The sequence below is a fragment of the Rhinolophus ferrumequinum genome, chromosome 19 (assembly GCF_004115265.2).
Source record: "Rhinolophus ferrumequinum isolate MPI-CBG mRhiFer1 chromosome 19, mRhiFer1_v1.p, whole genome shotgun sequence".
Lineage (NCBI taxonomy): Eukaryota > Metazoa > Chordata > Mammalia > Chiroptera > Rhinolophidae > Rhinolophus > Rhinolophus ferrumequinum.
The window spans coordinates 46,939,035-46,963,703 of NC_046302.1; the positions used below are offsets into that span (position 1 = coordinate 46,939,035).

At 44.8% G+C, this 24,669-nt stretch overlaps 1 protein-coding gene across 7 annotated transcripts in view; it reads left to right on the forward strand.

Annotated features, from left to right (window-relative positions):
• The window catches only part of NEDD4L (NEDD4 like E3 ubiquitin protein ligase), a 313,861-nt gene that overhangs the window by 61,715 nt on the left and 227,477 nt on the right, over window positions 1-24,669 (forward strand). Inside the window, exon 1 of one of the 7 annotated variants that reach the window (XM_033135701.1) lies at window positions 21,095-21,192. The exons of the other annotated variants lie outside the window; for them this stretch is intronic. The gene's annotated coding sequence lies outside the window, so the exon portion shown is untranslated. Of the gene's footprint in view, window positions 1-21,094; window positions 21,193-24,669 lie in introns of those variants that run through there. 7 annotated transcript variants of the gene reach the window in all.

Sequence of the window (24,669 nt, forward strand, 5' to 3'; positions counted from 1 at the left end):
TTATTATTAACATACTGTGTTTTTTAAGCTCAGAGGTCCAGGCACTGTCTCCAAGGCTTTCCCAAAATGTGGTTTTGGTTTAGTTGCGGCTATCCAAGGTACAAATTTGTGAGCTCCTTCTCAGGCCTGCTGCATCAGTATTTATGGTCTTAGGTCTGAGGAATTTGCATTTGAGATACACTCTGCAGATGAGCCTTTGCACTCTAAATTTAGAGCCACTCCCTGGCCTCTAAACTCCTGTGTCCTCCAGTAGCACAGTGCTGATGTTCAAGGGGGTCCGGTAAATACGTCCATCAGAGAAATAACAGAAGAGTTTGCAGGGGGAGACCAAAGCATCATCTTTACTCGTGCTAAAGCTCCGCACAGGAAAATGTGCTGCTATGTGGCCTGACCAGTGGACTGGGCGATGTGGAATTAGGCAGACTGAACCCCGCCCCTCATGCCCACTCTGGTCAGTGCCAGCATGGGCTCAGGCTGCCTCCCCAAGTGGAGGGTCCGTCTTTTGATAGATCTCTATATGGCAGGTAAGATGGAACCAGAGGAATGGGCTTGGCTTAGCACACACAGTCAGTTCTTTATCCAAACTCAAGCCAAGGCTGGCGCTTCTTACCATGAGTGAGGGTGAGTGAAGCAGGAGGACTATGCTGGCCGGGGCTCCCTTCATCTAGAAAGGAGTCCCAGGAGTGGGGAAAGAAGCGTCGCCCAGTTCCCGATACCTAGGAGAGAGCAAGTGCTTAGTCAATATTTGAGGAATGAACTAAGAATTTAAAAACTTAGATTTTCCTAGTCCTAAGTGTTTGCAGAGCTGCCTCTGAGTGCTGTGTTTTTTTCCAGATACATTTAAGGTCATGGTTCCAGATGCTAATTTAAATCATCACATATATTATTCAGGATGTAGGAATATATCCAGGCCCAGTTTGCTTTCGAGCAGGAAAAACAGCCCATCTTTATTACCATCTAGAATAAATTACGTTCAAGGTAATGTGCAATCAATTCATTTTTTATCATGTTCAAATTTAAGCATAGTTTTGAGTTGGGATGTCAGCCACGTTAGTCTTTATTTATGGGGAACGGTCTGCCATTTTTGCTCTTTACTGGGAAGCCATCTCATACTGGGAGTGCTAAAATTCTAAGCTGACTGGTTCCGTAAGTATGAAAAATCATTCTCATTACTTTATAGTTACCTTTAAATGTGTTTGAAATGATGCAAATGTGGTTCCTGGTTTGCCCGACACCCTCGCCTGGGACATATACAGACTATTTCTTCTTCATTAATGCTGTCCGTCAAGCCTTTTCTCTCTTTACCTGTGGATGATGGCTGCCTCTCAGGTATTTTTACTCAGGTATTTTTTTTATCTTTCTCGTTTTCAGAATAGCTGCTCCCAACTTAGTTACTGGGAATGACATCCCTGCAGAAAGAATGTACTTGATGCTGGAGGCTGTACAATCCTGCAACCCTATGTTTCCTCAGCATCATCAACTAGTCACGTCCCTTCTCATTTATGAACTGTTCCCCTAAGCTCCACAAGAATCACAAGAAGTTCCAAAAAACAACACTTGATATGACTCAGAATTCACATGTGCCCTGTTGGTGAACACACAGGTTTGTTCATGAACATGTTCGGTGTGGATACGTACTTCCTCTTTTGTGTCTGCCTGATTCCTGTAACATTGCATGCAGGTTGAATTTTGCTTTCCAACTGCCCACAACGTGTGTCACATGAGGCTGTTGACGTGGTAGTCGCCATCTAAAAAGTTCCGAAAGGCTAAAAACTGAATTGGTGAAGCCACCGTGTGGCTTGTCATGTTTTTTTTGTTTTTTGTTTTTTTTGGTCTCATTTACTGATATAATTAGAAGTTCTGCTTCATCAGTGATTGTGAGAAAACGGGTGGTTTACAGTTAGGAAATGTTTTTTTCTTGTTATGACAGGTTAATTTTAAATCTCTTCCTTTGATTAAAACAAAAACAGTCCTTAAAACTGCCCTGCCCCTTTCCAGCCTTGTTCACTACTCTAGGAATTTGTATTCCTTCTTCTGTTGTTTTGTGTATGTTGTTTCTTTGCCCAATAATCTTTTGCACCCCAACTTTTCAAATGTCCTGAAGTACTTACAAGCCGCAGACCAGCAGGGATGAAGGGACCTGTGTGATTTCCTCGTTTCCCTGATGAGCAAGCTACTGCTCATGCCACCTAAAATAACTGTCACCCCAGGACACTGCTCCCTCCGTTTCTCCAGGGAAGGCCCCTCTTCCCACGCTCAGGGCACTTACAGTTTCTTGTTTTCCAGTGCTGATTGTATTGTAGATACCACTTTTGGCCCGCAACCTGAGCACGGATTTCTCCTGACCTCAGCTCACACCACCCACCACCACTCTTCTGGGCCACATCTCTGTACCTCTTCTGTCCGGTGTCATCCTTAGCCACACCCCTGCGTCATGCTGAGGATCTTTGATGTCCCCGTGGGTGGGTGTTTAATACACTGGCCTCATCATTTTTCATTGAAATAAATCCAATAGTATTTCTCTTTAACCCAAGCCACCATTTTTATTGAAAATGCTTCAGTTTACCTCTAAGCTCTTCAGTTCTGCGGTCTTCCCCCTCTGATCTTACCCCTGTGTGTCACCTTTCTCTTGTTCACACCACCCTTTGCTTCTCAGGGGGTCAGGGGTACCAGAAATACTGGGGAGGCCTTTCCAAGTACCAGAATAATAGGGGGTGGAGAGGGGAGGTGTGAAACTCATATACCTACATCCATATGTTGAAAAGGTACCCAGGCCATTCCTACACCCCTGCCTGCCCACAACCGAGCCTTTTGGCCTCCCTGGACTCTCCCTGTCAGGCAATTGTATCCTGGACTCACTCACCTCCATGTTTAGCCTGGACTCCATCATCAGCTGCTGCCACTGCGTCTTTGCGCCCACTGCACACACTGACCTGCTGTCATGGGTGACCCTGCTGTGTCGTTGTCTCTGCTCCTGGCTGCAGACTATTGCTGGTGAAGGTCAGCAAGCTAAACTGTGTGGCTTTATAACACGTGTAGGCTGTTAACGTTGGCTAGACTACTTCCGAGAGTTTGCAGCACCCCCGTCCGTTGTTACTGCCTGATTTCAGTCCTCCTAGCTGTTGGTTTGGCTCAGGGGTCCTCCATGGTGGCTGCACAGTACAGTCACCTGGAGGTGCGTTGACACTTTACCAGTGTCGTGGGGCTCACTCCTCGAGGTCCAGATTTCACTTTCTGGGATCATGCAGGCCCGGGCATTGGTGGGTGTGTTTCAGAGCGACACAGGTGGGTCTAAGCAGCAGCCAGATTTGAGAACCAATCAGTCCTCAATTGCAGCATCAGCTAGTGCATCAGAGAACAGAGCATCTGGCAATCTTCCTTAACCATCTTTGAAGATCTTCCCTCCACCTTCTAACCGTTTGAGGAAGATACTCTTTGCCAAGATGCGCCCCTCTCCTGTCTCTGGATCTCTCCCTCACCTGGTTTCTTTAGCACCTGGGCCCATGAGCCGTCTTTCTGCCTCCCGACAGGACAACCCAAATAAAAACATCAGAATCTTATGAAAGCTGGACAGCAAGGGCAGGGAGGGGCTGGCTGGCAATGGAATGAAGTGCGTTGCCAGTGGATTAAAGCAAGTGTCGGCCTGTCTGCCTGCCAAGGGCTCTGGTCAGAGAAGGTGTGGATTAGGCAGACCCTTGCTCTGCTGGGTTTCCCCCTTTTCTGTAAGGAAGCTCATCAGTGACCGCATTGGATTTTGTGAGGGCGGAATTCGGTGGAAAACAGCATAAATCACTCTCAGCGCAATGCCCTACCCCCCCATGGTGAGTGCTCAGCAAACATTCACCCCTTGTAATAGGTTCTTTCTTACCTTCAGATTCAGGAAAATTTTCCTTTGGCCAACAGATATCATATTTTACCCCCTGTTGAATCCCTTTGTGCTTGGATGGTTATTACCACGTTCCACTTGTGCCGTTTTCATAAACTGGAGGTAATTTGAAAGTGAGGACCAGGTAGTTTATATTCTCTAATTGAGTGGTTATGATGCTTTCCATCAAGAGATGAAAATATCAACCAGTATTTGTTAAATTTAACCTGAGGAAGACGTGCCATTTCAGGTATATGATTGCTTAAGTGTTCCCCCTCTTTTTGGGGGGCGAATAGTGGAGAGGAGAGAGGTGAGATTGATATTGGACAAGTGGAGAAGTGATGACTGAACACTAAATGCTAATGTTTTAAAAGAGGATGAAACAAAGAAAGGATTCTCATGTGCTAGGCTCCTGGGTGAGAGTTGGGTGTTTTAATTTTGTCCCTGTTATTTGAGCAAATTACTTAATCCTTTGTGGCCTTCTTTTCCTTTGGGGAAAAAAATACAGAATAAGAGGAGATGGATATTAGATCCTGTCTGAACAAGGCTGTTCAGAGTCTATCTGTAGTGAGTAGTGAAGTTTTGTTTAGTGTGATAAATTTTATACAGTGTATATTCTGATTTTTAATGCATTTTAAAGTTATACAAATAATATGTGAATGCATTCCTGACAAATACACAGCAGTATATAGACTAAAAAGTGAAAGTGAGCCTTTATGTGTGTCGTCCCCTGCCCCCATCTTACTTTTGCCAGAGTAGAGCCTCTGTTAACCAGTATCAAGCCTTTGAGACCTTTTTGTGTCATATCCATACACGTGACGTTTCTGTTTTTATAGTGTACCCTCTTCGAATATGAACTAAGTGAATTTTAAATTTGAGAGAAATTTCAATCAGTGTCTGCCTGCTCCTGCTTGAAGCTTTGTGTTACTAAAACTAGTGCCTAGCAGTTGCGGAAGTCTCTGGGCTGTGTCGCCCTCTAGTGGTGGCTGACTTTGCTTTAAAGCTGCCCTCTTGCGGGATGCCTGGAGTGGAGGTGATGGTTGTGCCAAACAAGCTGATGGAAGACGGGGCTGGCTGCATTCAGTTGCCGACAAGTGTCTAGAACATACTTCAGTGAGCTCTGGAGTTGCCATCGCCTTTATGCCTCCAGCTTGACCTTTCTAAGAGACGTAACATTTGTGGTATCTTTTCAAATGCGGCATGCATGGTACTGCAGAATGAGGCTATAGCTGACTGATGTACTGGTCACCACCAAGCCAACTTTAAAGTGGTTTCCACCCATTGTAACGACTACTGTGTGCTGTAGTGTTCTTTCCCCTGTCCCCTTTGGGTCGGTCCTCTGTCATCGGCAGAGTCCCCATGTCTTCTATCTCCAGGGTGTTCCATCGCCTCTTGGTGCTAATGAAAACCTGCATGGCTGTTCCCAGAGGACACTGCATCCATGACCGTCTCCTTAAGGAGTAATTTTCCCCATCACCATTTCTAACTCACCTAACTCTCCCGCTTTTAAACCTCAGCTCCCGTAGAAACGCGCCATCAACTGTAGCAGCCGTCACCTCGTTCCGTCATCGTCTCCAGGTCACTGGCCCTCAGTCACTGATGAATTCCTCCCCGTCTCACCGTGTCCACCCACCATTTTTAGAAGCCTCAACGTGCACGTTGCTGATCCACCCCCCAGCAACCTGGCTTCCTAATTCTTGACCTCCTTGGTTCCGACTACCTTTCTCTGCCTCATCTTCGTGACTCTCTTTAGATCTTGTTGGTTAATCTCCAGAATTGTGACTAAAGCGTCTTACTCCATGATTTGCCATTCCCACCCTTCCCGTTTGGGACTGTCTCTTCAAAATTCAGAGTTTGCAAATCTGTGGACTCCACCACCTTTTCACCACCTGTTGCCACCCTCCTTGTGCCCTGAGGTGACTTCTTTTTGCAGCCTAGACTTCTTGGTTACCGTCTGTAAACAACCAAACCATCTTGATCCCACTTGTTCCATTGGATTCTCTGATGAGGCCCCAGCCAACCCCGGTTAGACTCTACCTGGTTAAACTCGTTTTTCCAACTATTCCAGAACTGTGCCAAGTGGACTCGCTTCACATTTGTGACCACCTACCTTAGATGGGCATCTATCAGACATCTAATTACACTTTTTGAGTAATTCTATCAGTTGTAAGAAAGCACTCTGTCACAGCCTCTCATTTCGTCGGTTCTCCCACACCTTCTCCCCCCTTTTCTTAGCTGATGACCGCTTCTTGTTTCATTGAGAAAGAAGAAGCCATCTGTTTGCCAAATCTTACCACCAGTTCCACCTTCTGACCTCTGCCTCGTCACCTACAACAAGCTGAAGCACAGGCCTGGACTTGTCTAAGGCCACTCCTCTGGCCCCAAAGAATCTTCTCTTACCTCCTCAAGGATGACTCTCCTGCATTTAATTCTTTTTCTCCTGGATTATGCATTTCTTTCTTTCTTCTGGATCATTCCAAATGGCATAAAAACAGGCCTTTTAAGATTTGTCTTTTAAAATTTCCTTCAAAGTTCTGTGTTCCTCTCCAGTCGTTTCCCATTTTTGTCCTTTGCATCATAGAATGTAACCTTTCCAGAATAGATTCTACTCTCCACTGTCTGCTTCTTTCCCTTTTTGAGCCTGCACCAGTGTCTGTTCCTACTCTGATGATGAGGGTGACCAGTGGTCACTTCGGAAAGTGCCAGAGGATGTTATCCTGATGGGGCACTGAGCATCAGTGCCTACCTGCACCGTCCTGGGCATGCCTGCTGGTGACTCACGTCTGGTCAGACTTACATATGATCTGCCTTTGTCATCCTCAACCTTGGGGTACATTTGAGACCGTTGGCTCTCTCCCCCTGGAAGCCCTTTCTTATCCCCCCATGTTGCCTATTGATTTTTTTCTTCCCTTGCTTCACTGATCATCCCTTTTGAGACTCCCTCTGGTTCCTCCTTTGCTTCTAGGCCTCCAAATGTTGGCAGGCTCCAGGGGTCTGCCTCCACCCTCGTTTTTCCTTCTGTACTGTCTCATGATGGTTCACTTAGCCCAAAGCTTTACGCACTTCCAGTAAGCTGGTGAGTCGCACTCAGAGCCAGCTATCTATCTGACATTTCCTCTTGATGATCAACACGAAATCTCAAACTTATCATGGCCAAAGTAGGACTACTTCTGTTCTGTCCCAAATTTGCCCCATCCCCACCCCTAAATCTTGCCCACCATCATTTCATGGCACTATCTCTTACCCAGTGTTTTGGTTAAAAACCTAGTGTATCATCTTCATATTTTTCATTCCATAATAATCACAAGAAAGTGATGCTTACTATGTGTAAGGCACTATTGTAAGCATTTGAAAAAGAGTATTAAACTGTGAAGGAAGGCTGTTAGCATCCTATTTTATGGATGGGAAAACTCAGGCATAGAGAGGTTAAGTAGTTTGTTCACAGTCACAAATTTCCTAAGTGTTGGAACTAAGATGCAGGTCTCAGCAATGTGATTCTAAGCTTGGACTCTTAACAAGGACACTATCTACCTCCCAGCAGGCGAGGAGGCTAGCTGAACCATCGTCTCTAGCCTGCACTCCCTGCCTCCCTCTCCCCCTTCCCCCACCTCCAGTCCATCTCTGTGGAACCGCTAGAGTGATCTCACCATCGTAAAAATGCGATGGCATCACTTCCCCAGTGGCCCGTCACACTTGGCTCCAAAGCCCAGGCACAGTCATGGCTCTGAGTCCCTGTATGATCCTCCACGGAGTCCCCAGCCGAGCCTTCTCCAGTCTCCTCTGTGTTCTACCCTAGTTCTGCCAATAAAAGATAACGTGAGCCACCAATGCCAGCCACATACACACTCTAACTTTTCTAGTAATCCCAGTAAAAAGTAAATAGGTGCGATCAGTTTTTAATGTTTTAGTTGATGCGTGATACCAAAATCTCATTTCAACATGTAATCAATATCACGAGACATTAATCCTTTGTGTTCTTTTTAGACTGGGTGTTTGCCATCCTGTGGGTATTTGACACGAAGAACACTTCTCAGTTTCTGGCCAGCCTCATTTCAAGTGCTCAGTAGCTGCTTGGGGCAACCCCACTGCGTGGCGCAGGGCTCGCCACCCTGGCATCCTCTGCCCGCAGGCACACCAGGAAAGTCCAGCCTTAGGAACTTGGCCTCTGCTGTTTTTTGCTCAGAACGCCGTTCCCCTAGATCTTCCTGAGGCTGCCCCCCTTGAGGCTTGAGAAGGTCATTGCTGTGCGATGCACTGCCTTGTGCACTGAGGCTTTCTCCCCTGTCACTCCACCCAACCTGAAATTAGCTTGTTTCCTTGTGGGTGTGTGTCACCTGCCTCAGGAATGTCAGCCTCCAGAGGACACTCACGCTGAGGTTTTGCTCACCTCCACCCCAGCCTGTCCTACCTTCTTATTGACTGATAAGGACATTCCTGTTTCTGTGCTCTTCCCTTCCAGGGTGGGCGAGACCTGCGTCACTACTTCCTGCTGCTCACGTGGCTGCTCACTTTCCTCTGCTCATTTGCTGATGCTGCTGTGCTTTTCTCTGATAACAAACCATGTGTTCTGGAATCTTCTACCTGGGGATTCGAGCTGCACCAGTGGACCAGGAAGCACTAGCCACATAAGGCTAGTCAAGTTAAGGAAACGAAATAAAAGTTAAAATTAAGGTTCTCAGTTGCGTGGGCCACATTTCAAGTGCTCAGTGGCTACCGATGGCTGATTGCTAAATAGAGGGTGACAGTGCATATGTAGGAGAGTCCCGTTGTCACAGAAAGTTGTTTGGGCAGTGCTGTTTTAGGTTCAAATGCAGTCATTAGGCACGGAGGTTCATGACATGATACCTTTTCCATTGATTCATTTCAACATCTCTGGTATCCCTGGTTGTGGTTGTTTGTAAAATTCTTCTTATCTGTAGAAGCTTAACAGGTGAAAGAAACATATCACTGAAATGGTTTTGATGGGCCGGAGGGAGGGGCGGGCGTGGTTTGGATGGAAATTTGTATGTCCAGCTTCCTGAGTCAATAACAGCTTGAAGTTTTGAGTCCAAAAATGATAGATTCATAATATAAACAAAATGTAACCTAAACATGTTTCGTCTCCCTCTTCCATTGGATACCTTTAGTTTTGTTCTCTCTGGTTACCACCTGACCGAAGATTGGAACTTCGATTGGTACAGGAGACCTAGCATTTGTTGCCTTTCTAGGTTTCGCAGGCAGGTAAAGCTAGATAGTACTTGCTGTCACCATTGTGTAATGTTGGGCTTTGGCGAATTAAAAGCCTTCCTTGCCTCACGCACTGTGGCCGGACAGCGCCTTGATGCACAGTGCCATCTCTCTTGCATGTTGAGGGCAGTGATGCTTTCATTTTTCCTGGCCGAGTTTGGCCTTTGGATTCCTGAGAGCCATCTCACTGTACTCAGTTAATGATTTCCAACCTGCAGGAACCCTCGTTGCTGTGTACACCCAGTGTGGTGTGCTTAGTTCCAAGCTATGAAGCACCTGTCATGCATGTATGAGATTTCTCTTTTATTAAAAGAAGGCTTTTGGCAGGGGGTTAGATTTTCTAGCACTTGTTTTCAAAATAGTAAAAAAAAAAAAAAAAAAAAAAAGGTCTAGATTATACATGTGAGATTAAAAAGAAAATAGCCTTGTACTTTATCAGTTTCTTGGACACGCATACGGGTCGGTGGTTGGCTCAGCCCAGATTGCTAATAGAGAATGTCCGAGAAAGTTGTCTGGCCAGTTGCTTGTGCTTCACGACACAAAGTCCATCTGAGGAGATGGAGTTCGAGACCAGCTGGGCCGCCTTCTTAGGCTTGGTCAGTTCCCAGTTATCAACAGTAATAGGGAAACAGAACACTTGATTCAGAAGGAGTAACAAAGTCGTCTGCATTTGGCTACATACGTGCACTGCCCCAAAATTTGAGTACAGCCCTGTGTACCACGTCCGGGATCAGGCGAATGGAAGCACATAGTGAGTTCATCTAGCTCATCATTTTGCTTGGTCATCTTCTTCCCTTCTGTTCTGGAAGCTTCTCCATTAAAATAGACCACCCAATGTAGTTTGTGTGTTCTTTCTGGCCCATCTGAGTTGGAGGCGTGATCAAAAACTATGGTGAATGTTTAAATTAAAAAAAATTTTATTACAATAAAAGACACATTGCCATTAACCCCCCTCAAAATACTCCCCCTGGCTTCGAACATATTTATCGTTCTTGCCACTTGCTGAAGCAGTTCTGGAAGTCCTCTTTCATGAGTATCATTAGTTGCTCTGTTGTGGTTGCCTCGATGTCCTGAATCATTTTGACTTTGGGGAAGAGCCAGAAGTCGCACGGTGCCAGATCCGGTGAATAAGGTGGATGAGGACACACCTTAATGTTTTTATTTGACAGAAATTGCTGTACCAGAAGCAATGTGGGACTTGGAGCCTTGTCATGATGGAGGATGATCTATGTATGGCACACTTTAAAACACACCTTCTCTCAATCATAGCTCACACATGACTGACTGCACCAAACAAGTCGAAACTTGCCACACACTGTTACTAAGGTTCAACGTGCCTCTTCCCGTATTAAAGATCCCTGCCTTTCAGTTGGACGGCACTCGGCAGCAGCATTCACTGCATTTTGTGATCACAACAGAAAGCCTCCATTATAGTTTTAAAGTGTTATAGTTTTAAAACTCTTGCTGCTTGGCAGGAGAGGGGATCAACAAATGATTTCATTGAAACGACTTATGTATATGTTCTTAATACAACTCTTGAAAGATTTGTCCCAGAGAAACCGAAATAGGGGTCTTGCAACCTCAGCCGTCCAGGATTCGTTTTGTGCATCTGTGGCTTCATTGTACTTTGGTTGGCTGTGAATTGTTAATGATAGAACATTAACATGTTCATGACTTACCTGACGCTTTTCACCATTCATGCTCTTTGGACCTTTGTTTTGGGTTATTTTGTGCACAGATGCTTCTTGGACTCTTGTGTTGTTGTATACTTGGGAAGTTGTAAATTTGATTATATCACTTGAGATGTTCTTGTGTAAATATGTTCTACAAAGAGGGGAGAGAACATCCACTTTCTAGTCTAAAACAGGCTCCTACCCTTCTCTGCGCCAGCAGAACCCTGCCTTGGCTCGTTGTCCTTTCCCGGCACCCTCTCCTCATTTCTGGAGCAGAGGAATGAAGCCCGAATAACCAGGAAGCACCACGTTCACCTGAGGACCTGGAAACCACAGAGCCATGGCTCACTGACCAAGTCTCTGAGTTTTGTTCTCTTCCCTACTAGACCTTCTGAAGCCTTTTAGCTGTATCCTGGCTGGCATGATCTTACTCCTTAAAACAGTTTTCTTGTTTTTTTTTGCCACCCGTTGGCCAGGGGACTAGGAAAGGAAGACCTACGGGTCTTCCTTAGGATGAATTAAATGTTGGGCGGCCGCAGAACGACAGATCCCAGGGGAGTTGTATTTAAATAATTATTTCTGCAGATGTGACTATTTCACGTTTAGTACTATGATAAAGAGAATGTTTTCCTGTCGGGTTGCAGCATAATAAAGGGTACTTTGATAATTTAGGGTCTTGACCTTTGAACCCTCTACTGTCAGGTAGGACAGTGGGTAAGGTCACCCTGTCCCAGAATGCTCTTAGCAAGTTAGTTAATATCGTATTCCCCAGTTTCGTCATCCGTAAGGTGACAAAATACTATGACTTAGAGTTGTCATGAAATTTAAAGAGTTGATAAGTACACTGTGTTTGCAAACAGCAGGTGCTGAAGCCGAGCCTCGCTCCCTTTCTGAGCTCAGAGAACCATGGAGCTGTCAGAACTTGGGGCCCGGCAGTCAGCATTAGTCTCTTTTTTGTTGCTGTTGTTTTGTTTTGATTTGATTTGTTCCTTGAAGGTGATGAATATCTGTGATTTGAACTCAAAAACTAAAACTTTTGTGGAAAAGAAATGCCAAAGTTGAAAGACAGTCTGTGAAAAGTGATTTCTAACAGATGTGGTAGCTAAAGAGTTGAGATCCTTCATGTATCAAGAGATCAGACAAATCAACTAGGAAATCATCACACTCAAATACCAAATGTAAGTTAACTCATATTTAGGAGGTTAATGCTGGCGTTAGAAGCCATAGCGTGCATTCCAGAACCAGATGGAGGGGTCCTCTTCTCTCTGCAGATCCCAGTGGTCCATGTCGTTATGTGGCTTCCTTCTCTTACGTGCCTGGTGTGGAACATGAGGAACAGCTGGGAGTTGGATGTCTTTTCTGATTTATTTGCGAGATCCTGTGCTTTTGACCCTAATGGGATTCTTATGGTTTTATATGCCTAAATGTTATTGTTTAGTTAACATTTTGAAGATTCGAGGAAAGGGGTAATTAGGAGAATGAGGTCCTAATGTTTCTGTGCCCACTGTTTTCACTTCCACTGTGTTTGCACAGCTCCAGGGCTTACAAAGGGTTTTTGATAGTCCTTTCTTGAATCTTGCCCTTGGAAGGAAGATGTCACTTCCCGTTGTAGGCGAGACGGAGGCTCAGAGGAATATAAAGAAGTTTATTCACAGCTGATGTGCCAGGTTAAGTGGCGGGGTCAGGACTTGAACTCAAATCTTTTTTCTTTAGATCATGTTCTCTTAGTATTAATGAGTGTGTGTGTGGTGTGTGTACCTACACGTGCATGGAAAAAAGTGTATATGTTTAAATGAGTTCAACTCCTAAATTGCAAGTTCCGTTTTTTTCTTAATATACTAATAATGAAGCAAAAGGATCATGTTCCTTTCACGTACACTGGACTGCCTTATGTGTGTTTCAGGACGATAGTTAAATAGCTAGTGTATTAAGCGCTTACTTTACAAGCAGAGCAGGAGCTCACTTAATCCTCGTAACAAGTCTAGGAGAGAGGTATTAAGTTTATCCTCGTTTGGAGGGAATGAGGATGTGAAGTATAGAGAATCGAGCTTCATATTCTCAGTTTTGCTGTCACTTGTCTCTCAAACCAATCAGAGCAATCCCATTTCCCAGGCGGCATTTCAGAATTACTTTTTTTTTTTGGAACGAGGGCTGCTGTGATGGGACTGTGCCTTTTGTATCTGCAAATCCAGGGTTTCACATCTTGTTGGAATTGCTTGCTTATGTATTCCCGTCTCCTTGAAGGCAGTGACTGGTCTTCTCATTTGCCTACCATTAGTCCAGGCTATGACCCCTGCACGGGTAAACCCTCAAATATACACGGTGAATGAATGAATGCAGTGAAATGAATGAATGAGGGAACGAGAGGAAACGGGTATGTTGAGCCTTCCAGAGCAAGGAGGGAAGGGATGATGGCGAGGCAGATTTCCCCAACATCTTGAGATCTGGAGTGAGTTTGGCCTCATGCTATGGTTTAATGTCATCTCTCTTATTTGGGGAATGTGCTTTTTAAACTGCAGCGTGCATTGTAAACGTGAATATCGTGTCTCTTCTGAGAGGCAGGGCCCCACCGGCTGCCTTTTTTGTTTGCTCTTCTATCTGATTCAGTTAACATTGAGCTGGAGGCCGTCTGACCTTGCTGAGAGAGATAAAAATCACTTTCTTCTTTTCCAGAAGCTATGTTAGTGCAGACTCTGAAATTCCCAGCTGTGGTCTCAAGCATTCGGCACAAACTAACCTTTGGCATACTTGGCTGCAGCCAGCCTCTTTCTAGTAAATTCCCCACTGGCTCTTGGCTTTTCTTGTGGAATTAGCACATTTACAAAGTTTTCTTCATTGATATTCTTGGTGCGTGGATTTGAATATCCTTCACCCCTTGATGTGTGTGGAGTTGTTTGGTTTGTCTTAGGGTCACGCTTAATGCGAGAGAAGCCAGACCAAATTTGGGAAGAACAGAAGCATGTCTTCTCATGTTGGGAGACCCCGCGTTATTCAGACAGTGGCTTCCAAGTTTCTGAAGGAGACACACAATTTTCGTTTTACTCCTTGTTGTGAATAGCCCTAGAATGGTTGGCCAGGGTGCTAAACGCTCGTTCCCCCTGTGACTAAGTACAGGTATTTGGACTGGCAAACTCAGTACTACTCACTTCCTGCATCCACTAGGGAACCAATCAAAGAGAGATTATAACTGTAAACTCAGTTTGAAACTTTCTTGTGTCTTAGAGGTAATGCAAGCAAATAGTGAAGCAAGCAGCTCACCTGCTGAGCGTGTTTCTTCATGTGTTTTTATTGTGGAGTTAAAGGCAATTGTGGCTCCGTGGGAAGCAGTTTCCTACGATTAATCAGTTGGCAAATAAAAGTACTACAGGGAGCACCGAGAGTGGGGTGCCAGTAAGAACCTACCCTTGTCATTAAACAAAAAACTTTCACTTCCACAGCTGAATGTCTTTTAAAAGAAAGGGTTTAAAAGAAAGGGTTTATGAGGCCATTGCTGGCGGGTGGGGTAACGGTGGGGGGGAAAGACTGGTCTTTTGGGCATAGAGTCTGAACCACCAGCAGCATGGCTAGATAGGAAAGATAATGTGTCCTTCTTGGAGTTTGCAAGCATTATACACCAAGTAAGGGGAAGGGGGAAGAAAGATGTAAGCTGTCTAAAAGAATTTACATTAGCTGCAGACAGAAGGGTGGGAGAAAGTGAAGCAGGGCCAGCTCTGGGATAAGCACAGCCTGGGCATACAGAAGTGTCCTCCTGTGGGTTGGCTGTGGGCAGCAGTCTGGAAAGCCCATGCCACGTGTAACAAGAAGTGGAGGCTCCTGGTGTTCGATGGTGCCAGGCTAAAATAATCCGTGGAAATAGCCACCTGGAAATGAATCCGAAGTTCAGACAGATACCCCAGGAAGGGGAGCAGTCTTTTGTTAGCTGCCCCCCCCCCCCCCAGCCTTTAGCCAGCTAACATCGCTCTTTGGCAGGCCACTGCAATTTAATTTAGAACATCTCCAAATTTTTTCCTTTTCTGTGTCCTGATGCTGGTTCGAACTTATCTCTGTCTGACTAAGCTGCTGATAAAATGGTTTTAATGACCTACTGTCTGCTGGCTGGGGGACTGATGCTAGCACTCGTGTAGTCACCACGTACCCTCTCCGGAGTTAAGCAGGGTTTGGGGTGAGGGAAGGACGTCTACCTGTGACGTTTTGCAGGAGAGCGAGTGGGTGGGAACCTGCGAACTTCTGACGGTGATTACCATGGGTGTTCACGAAAGGAGACTATCAGAATGGTTTAGTAGTCAGGGAAAGGTTCAGGGAGTAAGAGAGAGAAGTCAACGTTCAAGGTTTAAAGTAGATGGAAAGTGAAGCATCGAGGGCATTCCAGAAGGACACAAAGGAGCCAAAGAAATCAGGCGTTGAGAGGCTGGGGTTGCAAGGAGACGCTGTTCCAGACTCAGCACCATTCTAGTACTTTCCTTTGGGCCCGTTTCTGTGTTTCTTTGACTCCCTCAAAACATACAACCCAACACCGAACACCTCATTTCCTTAGTAGCCCAGTAATGCCGTGTGCACTGGCTGACAGGTTTTGCCACTAAAACTGAATTATGCCATGATGTTCTTAATTCACACAGAGAAAAGAATACCAAGAAATGATGAGATTTAAACACTTAAAGAATTTCTCCTGTATATTTCTCTTAAACGTTTGGTACCCACCGTTGTCTATTACATTGAATTCAAGGGTAACATGTCTGATCTGGCAAAAACATAATTATTTTAAGTGTGATGGAACAATATTTCAAAGAACAGAGACTCCCAGGAAAGTTCCACCTTGATGGGTGTGAGGTTCCCACAAGGGGGCAGGCTGGGCTCTGGGGTTATCCTGTTGATTGAAATGCATCCCATGTGATTTATGGGCCGCGGTAGTTAGGTGGCTTCCCTCATTATGGGAAATAAGATAACTGAACTCTTTATCATAAGGCTCATCCCACCGGAAAGACCAGAGACAATCTGCTCTGTTTTTTTATTAAGCAGGGCTGGTTTGGTCCTCCTGGGCTGGGAAGCCCCTGTGGGAACAGGAAGTTGCTGGGGGCAGGAGAGTGGTGGCAGATGGCTCTGTGAGGAGTCTGGGTGGAAGAGGGTGGTGGCGGGGACTTGGGGACTGAGCTGGGAAAGGCCTTGAACGGCAGGAAGAGGTTTGCATTTGACAGGATCCCGGGGAAGGAAAGAGGTCCATCCCTAACATGCGTAGCCATAGCTCACTTCTCAGAGGCAGCCCCAGTTGTCTCTTTTAACTGCTGCGTCTAGCTTTTATTGCCACGTCTCCTAAACATAATTCGTGGCTGCTACTTGAATTTTCAAACTGGATTCCCATTTTGGAAGTTGAAGATCCACTACTATCACCTACACACCCCTGTCCCTCCCACATCCAACACTGGTTTTATCATAATATTGGTTAGGGCGGTTTTCTGTGTTTACCTGGTGGTGACTTTATAAGTGCTCTTGACTGTGCCCCAGGCGGCATACTATGATTTCTGTCCCTTCGCAACCCTTTTTCCTGCCTGGTATTTTGTTTGCTAAAATATTCCCCAACTCTTCTCTCGAGGTCCCATCCTGGGCTCTCCTGCCACGGCCCTGAGTGTTCCCTTTACTTCTCTCTGATATCGGGGTCCCTATTGGCTCCTTTTCTCTTTTTTCTGTTTCTGATGTTTCCTGGTTTAGTGGTGCTAGGTTACTCTGTCCTATCCTATTTATTTCGTTAAATAAAAAGCATCCACCAAGTTAATTTCATAACCACGGGTTGTAGGACTTGCATTTTGAAAAACGCTGAGCTAGTTGACTACTTAAATTGATGCTATAGCATTGCTGGTGTGAGTCCTCCCTTCGTATCTCCATGAAGCTTTCAGAGAGAACAAACGGCAGAATTAGAAATCACAGAGGAAGTTCACGACAGGTGTCCACACCACCAGCCATCACTGTGTTGAACACGGGTGTTTGAGGGCCGTGCAGGGTGCTATGGTGTGTGCTGGGGGTGGCCTGGGGAACGGTGCTCCAAGCTGAGGGCTCAGCAGGTGCGCACCTGATGTTTTGATACTTGATCTGAGAAGCAAGCCATTGTACTTCCTTTTTTTTGGATAAATTACTAAACCATGTGGGAAATAAGCACCTTCACTCCTCCCTCTTGCTCCTTGGCCAAGGAATGGGATTGGGCACTGTGTGGCGGACACACAACAGGATGCCCAAGTCCCTCGAGGACCTCGCTGGCTCATTTCACGGGGGACCACAGGTCACTGTAGCCCAGTGTCCACTCGTTCTCTGGATGTTATTCTGTGTCCTCGGTGCTCTGCCTTCAGATTGCCCCAAATTTGCACCAAAATGTGTGTGCTGTTAGTTGATATACTGGACATTTTACAGTGCAAACTCCACTTAAGCTATTCCATTGGGAAGACGAGAGATCATTTATTTTGTTGTCTTTATATAGACTGCTGCACGTATTCTAGGGGTGAGCTGGGAGGAGAGGGTAGTAGGATTCCTTATTGTCTCTCCCTCATTGAGCAGGAGACCCTCAGTTACATTTCTTTCAGTACCCTCAGTTATTTATTTTGGGGGACATAATCCTTAATGAACTGAAACTTGGTTTTGATGACATACGAGGAGAGAGAATGGGGCTGATATGTACTCAGAAGATAATCCATGCTATCAATTTTATGATCAGAAACATACACTTAAAGTAATGCGTATTTGTTTTAAAAAATCAGTGAAACACCAGAAACAAAGCAGAAAGTGAAAACCCCTAAATCTGGTGGTGGTCCTAACAGCTGAAGAGTCAAGGATGCCTTTGCAGACGTTACTTGATAATCGCGGAAGTCACTCTATACTCGGGCAGAGCCGTGGAGATCTGGTTGAGTTCAGACAGCTGTTGAAGGTGCTCACCCTCACAACGGCTGCGTTCAAACATCCGCTTTCTTGCTAACCTCCAGAGGGGGAAACTTATGAAATACTTGCAGAGCCCCCCTGCCCCGAGAGTAGGGTGTGGCTGAAGCGCAGAGTGAGGGGTGGAAGGAATGGAGAGAGAGCTGAGGTGGGGCCGTTTACACAGGTGGCGGTCAGGGCTTTGTGGATTGTTAGGGCGCCTGGCATTGGAGTTGTCCACAGGTGTTACGTCAGCTTTATGTTTTGGTTCCATTGCCCTGGTTCAGTCTTCATGGTCCTGGAAGAGATCAAGAGCAGAGGCTGGGACACAAATTAGGAACTGTCCAGGTCATTGAGGTGAGAGATCTTGGTGGCATGGACAAGGATTGAGGCATCCAGAAGGTGGATGGAGTTATCAGGTACCTACACCTGGTCTCAGAGGGCTTGTGTCTAGTGAAGGGCTGAGCGTTCAGTGTAACAGCGGCCACGCAGTTGCAATATGGAGGGCAAATGTGTAACAGGGAGATTCGGTTGCAAATATCAAGGAACGGTTCAAGTTTCGCTCGGTGAATTTTTTTACTTGATTAAAATCAGAATTCCCAAAGCTAATAAAAGCCCACTGTTTGTCCCACAAAGGGCCACCAGCACGAGGAAATATACAGTATGTTCGCTCGTCATATTACAAAAAGGCAGATTGGTGCTGCGTGCTGTAAAAATTCCAATCAGATCGGTTCCTTTCTTAGTAATCAATGGATTCTTTTGTCCATTTCTGAGCAAAGGATTCCTTTCCATTTTCAGTGCTGCATTTTGAGTGTTTTTCTTCGAGGAGGAATGCCTTCTTTGTGTAATCCATCCATTCCCCGTTTGGCTGCAAAGCTCTGCCCATGAATGAGCCCTTTTGTGCAGCCCTCAGCCCCTCAAGTCTCCACTGGAGATAAAACAGGTGGAGTTGCCTTTGCTTTGAGTGGTCCCTTATTTTTCTGAGATTATGGGAGGCCTGAGAGGAAGTGTTGAGGGTTTCATCATGCTACTGACGGCTGTCAAATTGGTGACAGATGACTCTGACAGGAGCACCATGGGGAAAGAGCATGGGTTTTGTGTCCGACCTGCGTTTGAGGCCCAGCTTCCCTATCACAAACTCTCCTTAGGCTTGTTTCTCCCCTCTGGGCCTCAGTTTCCTCCTGTGTAGCAGAACAGTGAGCCTTTCCTGATCGACCGGTTGGGGTGATGGTCTTGGCCAGGAGCCATGTCCCATTTCAGGCATCCAGGGAATGGCTGCTGGTTTGGTTGGTGTCCATTCGCACGAAGAGGGGCCATCAGCAGATTAGGGATTTCTCTTCTTGACGCTGGTGATCCGGGTCCTTACCTTACAGGGGCCTGGGATGGATCGGTGTGTTTTAAAAGCACCTTTTATTATCTCCACCATGAGGCTAAGGGAGAAAACAACGTAAATTATTCAGATGAGAGAAATTATGAACTCTCGTATAGTATTGTCACAGAGAGGCAAGTTATGGTTTGCTGGAATGGGATGAAATCAGTAATCTTGAATTACACAATACAAATAAAATTCCTTTAATGCATCAGGGGTGGGGTGGAGGTGAGGCAAAATATGGCCTATTTGAAAGAGTTGAGCCACAGTCTTTTTTTTTTTTTTTTTAAACCTTTATGTACTAGATCACTTCACTTGGCGATGGTTTGCTCTGGTTCTCTGAATGCATGTAGAAATAATTGTAATTTATATGTCATATGAAGTTTTGTTTCTCTAGCTAGACTACTGTATAAATATATATGCACCATATGATTAGTGCTATGCATACATGTATGTGTGTGTATATATTCATATCATTTAGATTGAGTGTAACTAATATGAATATTGGAAAAATTTCCCTTCCCCTTCCCCAATTTCTAAATTTCAAATTAAAAACATGAAATAATCTTAGAACCCATGCCTGTGGTTAGTAAACCTGGCTTGGCTCTTGCATTCCAGGCTTCTGCCTGACAAAACTCAGGGGGGCTGTGAAAACAGGACTGCCCCATTTTGTGAAAGCACATATGATTTATGGTCATGGCACATTTCAGATAAATGTAATACTGGCAGGCGGCTGTTTTGTCTTCATTTCCCTCTACAAAATTTCTAATTGAATTTGAACTACCCACTTTGAAATTCGGATTCTAATGTAATGTCTATAATTTTGTTCTGTTTTCAGAAGGAAATGTCGTGTGTCTTCCTATTGGGGTGCTTTAGGGAGCTGATATTGATGGATTTCTCTGTCTGAAATGTTATAGCCTTGCAAATGGGCTCAGACATGTTGTAAACCTCAGCTGATTTATGAATGGCAGCGTTTAAAACTCAAGCTATTTAAAAGGAGTTTTGAGCGTCTTGCCTCTACTGTGTTTTGTAGAAACAACTGCATTTAATATATTTAATTTCTTATTCCTGGCTTAACCAAGTCTGTGTTCAAGAAAAGACTTTTTATACCATTTTAATGCCATATATTTAAGGAACGTTGAGGCCCAGATGATGAAGACTCTTGAAATGAGAATTTACTTTCTCATCTCCTGTGCAGTATAAAAGGAGCTTGAAAATTATAAACCTCACTTTTCATTATTTTTACTAATTACTTCTATATAAGAAGACCCTTAATCTCAGGTGTTGATTGATTACCAAGACAACAGTCAAATTGGATTAGGGCCCACTCTAGCAGCCTCATTTTAACTTATTCACCCCTTCGAAGACCTTTTCTCCAAATATACTATAGTCACATTCCGAGGTACAAGGGGTTAGGGCTTCAACATAGGAATCTGAGGTGGCATACTGACTTAATTTTATTCTTTGTTAGTGAGAATAGGCCAATGTGCAGTGGATTTTTGGAGCTTTTTTAGAAGAAAGGTGAATCCATATTTTTGGTGTTTTAAGATTTTGTTATTTGTTTGCTCTAAGAAGTTGAGAATTTAAATGTCCTTTGACTAAATGATTCCTATTTGTGGCACATCTAAGGAGCCTCATATGTTTGTCTTGATGGAGTAAAACAATGCGGATCCTTTCTGAGATGCCTTACAACCAGCTGTGTAATTGCATCAACGGAAAGTGGCAGAAGAGGAAGCATTTGCTCAGGGTAAAGGTGAACTATCAAAAGGTTTACTTGAAGACTGGGTGTACCTCTAAACATTTACTGAAGGTGGTGGGACGCTGACAACTGATGTTACCTTAGGCGGAGTTTTCTGGGTCTAACTCATTAGGTTTCCTGAAGAGGTATAGGAGGGCTCTGAGAACCTGAACGGTGGTGGGTCCAGGTGGCAAGCCGGGACGAGAGCACCGCTTTTCCACAGGCATGCACTTTCCTGGGAGTCCAGGTAAAGTTACCTTTCCCCTTAACACCTGACTGTGGAAAGTTACCGCTGGTGGCAGCCAAGACTTCCGCATACTCTTCAGAATTGCTTACGCCCTTGAGTTTTCCAGCTTTATCTCACCTTTCCCGATTAGTGTATTCTCCTAAATGAGGCGTCTCACAGTTAAGGAATTAATGTCACTCGGTAAGACTTTTCTGGGTGGGGGGGTGGAGGTTTTACCTTCCTGGGGCATTTAAAAACTCTGCTAATTCATCCGTAGTCGTTTTACATTACCTCAGGATTCTTCAGCTAGTAATTCTTCTCTAACATAGTTGAGCTAACTTACTTCCTTCTGGAAGGATTTGGTTCAAACCTCAGGGTTGTGAACTTTTATTTGGGAACAAGTCTAAATGGGCATGATTGGTTTTCTTAAATGGATGTTGCTTTGGGGAAGTAAACATAAGAAAATGAGTAAGAAAACATAAGAAAAGATGTATGAACACTATGCAAGCTATGAATTTGTTTCCATAAAGGAAATGTTTCTCTTAAACTATATAGTGAGAAACTAAGCTTTACTGGGGATAGTAGTTTATTTCTGTGCAGTTACTCGAGTAAGGTCCTTTCTAGTATTAAATATTGAGTAGAATTGTTAGATTAGTTTTCGGAAGAAAGGTGGGTTTTCTTTAAGGTTTCGTATTGTTTCGTTGTTTGCCTGTTAAAAGAATTTGATGAAGATTTAAATGTAAATAGCTGAATAATAGCACTGTGCTTGAAGAAGTGGTACATCCGTTTACCTGCTATTCACCCTGTGCTATGGACCTGTGTGTTTTTGATAAATTTTAACTACTAGTTTGAAACCTTTGTTTCTAGTATTTAAAGGGAAAAAACATTACAGGCAGCAATTATTTGGGCAGACAAAATGCATTTTAGACCTTAGATAGCTAGATTGCTTTGAATATTTACTTATGGAGGAGTAGAGGCGGATGGCACAGACCATTCTTTTTCTGAGAGGGGTACAAGGTGTTCCTTCTGGTAGCAGGTCCCTTTGTGAGCTGGCTGCCCAGTGTTGCCTGGTGGCCGGGGCTGGCAGGCATCAAGGCAGGGCACCGTTTCCTATACTGGGGACCTTGTTTCAGTGGGGGTGGGGGTCCGAGTGACCTCGTCCGCTGTGATCTTGCCTCCCTCCCTTCCCTTGACGCAGGTAAGTCAGTGTAAATCTGGAAGCCTCTGGCTGCAAAAGAACATGAACTTAGACTCTGTTAGGGAGTTTAGGCTGCCCCTCAACCAGGCGGAGAGATTGGAATCTAATCTACTTTTTCAAAACCTCTACAGGGGATTTCATAATGTTCCTGAGTATCATTTTCTGGTGACTAACAACCTTGACTTTTTAGAGTCCTTCCTCTGCCAAACGTGCATTCCTCACACGCTCTCTTAAAATGATTCTTAAAATTATGCCTGAACTTGCAGCCCTCTGGAATGGGCAGGGGGCGGGGTGGGAGCAGAGGTTGAGGGAAAGAAACGGCTCCTTTGGCTCTGGAGAAACTTGCCAGGGAGGAGACTGAAGACTGTTCTCTGGGCTTCCAGTCTGCCATGTCTACCCTCTTTCTTCTCTTCCTGTTTCTTTCTCCTCGGAGTTTTAACAGGCTCCTTTACTCTAACTCCATGTAATTTGATGTTTCCTACCTCATGGTTTGCTTGCAGAGCTCAGAGATGAGTTGTGATAATTCAGCGTTTAAATTTCTGGGGCATAGTTGGTGCTCAAATAATGGTTGCTAAATATGAGGGTCCAGAACCAGTGTGAAAATATGGAAATCGCCGTAACATGGTAATTAACAGGGTGGTTGTGAAAGCTAGGAGTAGTAGTGTGTAGTGTGTGTGTGTGTGTGTGTGTGTGCACACGTGTGTATATGTAAGGGCGGCAGTCCGGACAGGCTTCCTGGTGTGTTAAGTAGTACTGGACACATTATTGGGTCAAGTCTTAATAGCAATTGAATTGACTGGATTTTGAAGTAAACTGTGGGATTAGAGAGCACAGAGGAGCCTGTGTAAGAGGGTGGAGCCGGGGACGATGCTCAAAGAAAAGCCTTAGACTGGTGTAACCAGGACTGCCTTAGTGTTCCTCGGTCAGGATGGGAAGAGAGAGTGTGTGTGTGTGCGTGTCTGGTTATTAAAATATATTATTCATATATTTGATGAAATCGAGTATAAATAATCTATGCCACAGGATAGAAGCAGCAAGATTCGGTAAATATTGGAAGACATAAAAAGAATCTGTTGCAGCGTAAAGACGTTCTATCTTTTCATGCAAACACTTGAGTGTTTCCTTATGAAAGCATAATTCATGCTCTTTGGAAAAAGAAGAATAAAGAACTACCCAGACATGATAGAAAATTATGACTGAAAGTGAAAATACTCCCAATTCCCACCATGTAGAGGAACCTTTGATCATGTTTTGGTATATGTTTTTTCCCCACGGAGTGATTCTTCCTGTGAGTTTTTAGGAAGCGGTGAGGCTTTGGGACAGAGGAATTGAGATGACCACTGAGAACCTGTTTCGTGTTTGGTGTAGATCGCAGTCCCTCTTCTCAGCCTTGCTGGCCCAGAAAGCGGGAAGTATTCAGGGCTGGGATGCTTGGACGAAGGCGGTGAGTGTTGGGGATGCAGATCTGGGGTCCCCTGCATGCAGAAGTGTTGCTGACTCTTCTCACACATGTCCATCCAAGTTTTTGCTGGGAAGAGGGGACTGAGCTTATCCCTGCACATGAGTCCAGGGCAGCCCAGTTGCAAATGAGAAATCTTAAAAAATGGTGCCAATCGCCCATTTTACTCTGGGATACTCCCTTGTTTGCTTTAATATTTAATAACATTGTTTCTCAAACTTTATTGTGCTTCAGCATCACCGGGGACCTTATAAACACAGCTCGCTGGACCCCAGTCCTAAAGAATCTGATTCTAGAGGTTGGGGTGGGGCCTGAGAATTAGCATTTCCACCAAGTTGCCAGATGGTGGCAGTGCTGGTAGTCTGGGGTCCACACTTTGAGAACCACTGTCCGTCCTGCCCACTAAGACTTCCAGAAAAGTTGGTACTTCCAAGAAGATGCTCCCTGCTGGTCCGGTGGCTTCTTAGCACATCTTCCTGCATAGAATCTTGCAGAGAGCTAGCACCTATCAAGTGCGGCAAATTGGCGAGCCGGGTATCAACGTTCCGTGATTGTTACCAGCCATTGAAGGGCTGCTGAGGCCCTTCCTGTGTCCCTGGGGGTTTGGGGGCCAGAGGACACCAAACGAGCAGGTCAAGGTTGTCTGGCTCCAACTCCCCTTTGGGTGGGATGGTTATATCATGAGTTTTATCATCCAATGAATGAATTTGTAGGTTCTACAATCTCTCATTGGATAATAATTTTTAAAAAATTACCCTTATAAACCTAACAGGCTCTTTATAGACGGACCCAAAGAAAAGCAGAGGCTTTTTAAAAGATACAGAATGAGGCCTGTAGCTGAAGAAATTTCAGTTAGAAGTGGGAAGAGGTTGACGTTTGTGTCTCCTAGCGTGCATGTTGGAAGTCAGAGGAAAAGCTTGTGGCTAAATACCACTAAACATCGACAGTCAAAACCAAGTACAAAGTGCTTGGCATTCAGATAAAACGTGAATTTCAAATTATAGAAAGAAATGGCATTCAG